The sequence below is a fragment of the Poecilia latipinna genome, unplaced genomic scaffold (genome assembly GCF_001443285.1).
Source record: "Poecilia latipinna isolate Pla-1442-1.1 unplaced genomic scaffold, P_latipinna-1.0 Scaffold1125, whole genome shotgun sequence".
NCBI lineage: Eukaryota > Metazoa > Chordata > Actinopteri > Cyprinodontiformes > Poeciliidae > Poecilia > Poecilia latipinna.
The window spans coordinates 174,706-178,001 of record NW_015113741.1 but is presented as its reverse complement, the minus strand read 5'-3'; positions in this window follow the sequence as shown (position 1 = coordinate 178,001).

The following is a 3,296-nucleotide window of genomic DNA, read 5'->3' as shown; positions in this document are numbered from 1 at the left end:
AAATACTGCAGTAAGTCCCATCCTGTAAAAGTTTTTTTATTTTTAAAAAATCAAGTTATTTTCATTTTAATAATACTAATAATAATAATAATAAATGAGCAAAGTATGAAGTAATGTCTAATTTTCTGGAATCCCCCAACTCACCAGTGTAAGTGAAGTGATTCAAAATTATTCAAAAATACAAATACAAAAATGTATAGCGTACATTAAATAGGGGTAAAACGTCCAATAATATAAAGTGGAGTTAAGCAGCAAGCTGTAATGATCCATTCAGCTCCCTTCACTATCTTCTGCAGGACACTTTTGGCTGCCATATTCTGCTTGCTGGACTAACTGCTGCTTTAGTATCTCCATGGTTATCACTTCTGTTAATACAAAAAGAAAATAGAAAGTTATACGTTTTATAAAATCAAAATATTTTTTATTTTACAAAACTAAAACAGGCACATGTATTTAACTTGAACTGTCCATGGTAAATAAACTCAATTAAACTTGTCCTGAATATATTATTTTCAAACAATGACTTTAAAAAAAACTCTTAAGTAGACAACAATGCATTTATGTTCTTCTTCTGGCAAATTTATTCAAAATCACATATCTAATTAAGAAATTGAACAATGCAATTATTGCATGTCATCAAAGGTAGCCAATAAATAAATAAAGTCATAACTTTAATCCACTGGCCACATGTTACGTGGCACAAATAAGAACTGTGTGCTTTGAAAGAAAAAGTTGGAGTAAGAAGAGTGAACGGGGTCTGTAATAGAATTTGTAAACATAACTCATCAAGTCCAGATATTGATCAAAATGAGTCATAAATTGATAAACTAGTCAACCCAATATCCATGGTAAAATAGGGGAAAGTAGTTATTGGTGTCGCTTAATGAAATCAGTTGTTTTCATTCATCTGTCCGTCCATCCGTCCAGCCATCGCCTGTCCCATCCGTCCACTGTACCTGTTTGATCCATGTTGGTTGGGGAGCGAAGGGGTCAGCCTAAAGGAGGGGGCCCACTCACGATAAAGGGGTGCATATATGCACTGGGCATTGGACAAGAGCTGTTGTTGCATTGTAGAGCAAATTGGTTATGACAAACAAGATACTAGGCTTCATGTTAAAACGATTAAACAGAAAATGTTGTAAACACAGAAAGGAGAAAAGATTTAACCATCACAATATAAAGTGCAACTATAGGCAGAGAATTTCCAGTGAACCTTTTAGATCCTCTCACTATATTATAAAGGCAGTCTTGTGACATATAGCAGCTGGGATATTGGAGTCTTTCAAATACTGTTGTGTACTATATTGCTAGGATGCTGGTAGAGTAATTTGAACAGAACTGCATCACAACCTGCTATTTAGACAACTCTTGCTGTATAGTGAATGTGTGGTTTTTATAAGTACCACTAGTGGTATTCTGAGAAAAGCTGGCACAAGGTAAACAAAAATGATTAACTATGAATTAAAGCTGGAGTATGTGACTTTTATAATATATATATTTAGATATTTGTTGAAATTGTCATTGTGTCGTCAAAGTAAGAAATTTGAGAGAAAAAAAATCTAGCTCGCCTGCCTTCTTCCAGGCAGAGGAGCTAGAAACAACCAATCAGAACCATGAGGAGAGTCTTAGCGCTGTCAGTGAAGCTTATGTACCCACTGCTCACCCGCCACTATGATGTCTCCAGAACTCTCAGCATCTCAGTCACTAAATGGTGGCATTAAGGTGCAAAGAGAGTTCATGCAACTCCTCCAAATATATTTGGAGTGAATGAAAGGAACTTGAAATATGATATCTTTCATGACAAGATTTGGCAATACTTTTTTTTTTTCTTAAACTCTGGACACTAAGGTTGTTGTCTTTCTATTTGCATATAATAACTGGTATTTTGCAGACATTCTAGCTCATAAAATTCAGAGAAGTGATAGCCTGTTTTACTGTGAGATGTTCTAATTCTGTGGATCTGTGGCGGTTTCTGATATGGGCGACATGGGCAACTGCCCAGGGCAGCAACTTCCAGGGGGCAGTACTACATGCCACGCCTTCTTTTTCCTGTGTATCTCATATTGCTACAATAGAAACAACCATTTTTCCATAGTTAAAAGGTCGTTCTTGTGTTCATATCCTTTTTAGAAAGGAAAAAAAGTTTCAGAAAAACGACTTATGTGGACAAAGTTCAAAAACCTTTACAACAAGGTGTATTCACTATAGTTACTTGCTGCTAAAGCAATGCCCTGTATGTCACTGTGGTTTTGAAAGCAAAGCTACTGTATTATCAGTACTGTGGTGTATGATTTGTTTAGATCATGTTTCTGCAGATTTACATTGCATTCTAGGAAAATCATATGGTCCTATAATTTAAATTAAAGTAATATTAACTGGGTACAAAACAACTAGTTTACCACCTTTAAGTAAAAAAGCAGGTGTACTTTACAAGCTAAAACAACTATTTTGTAAAAATGAATGAGTCTGTGTTTTAGAACTGCAACAATAATTATAATAGTATTTTTCTTTTTAAATAAATCTGCCTTTACAGAAAAACTGGTTTATTAAGTCAAACAGTAAAGTGGGCTCTAATCAGAGGCGGATTTAGGAGGATTTAGGTCCCCATGTTTGGTGCCCCATCCACCGATAGACCTTTTTAACTTAAGCAAATTACAACAGATTGTTAGTTAGGTACAAAAAAGCTCAACATTGTTTTGAAATAAATGTAGCTATTGTCTTTCCTAAAAACGTTCTCTTAAAAATGTAATCCTTTCTTAAAATTTCTTTACCTGTAACAAAAATAAATAAACAAGACAGAAATTATACAGCAACTATGCCACACTTGTTTGTGGCAATGTCATACACCCATAGAAATACATCAAAACCAAAGCATGCTGTTGTCACATTTGCCATCCTTGAAGCGACACTTGTAAGTAGTTGTGTATTGGTTCTCTGCACAAAAATCCAACAGATTAAAATGCCTGACTTGACACGCATTTCTTTGGAAAAGTATAAAACACAGAGTTCGCAAAACATCCATTCATAAATACATTTTAAAAAATGATTTTGAGATCTTAAAAACCTTGGGGCCGTGGGTCTGCGTGGCTCAGATGGTAGACCACATGCACCAGGCAATAGGGGCTACAGTTCTTGAGGTGATTGTCCCGGGTTCAAGTCCCAGTTTTGGGCAATTTATTGCATGTCATCCCCGTCTCTTTACTGTCCAAAGCTATTCAATAAAAGTGACTGGTTCAAAAAAAAAAAAAAAAAAAAAAAAAAATTGGGGTAAAGGTGTTTTTTGCCAGGAACCCTTT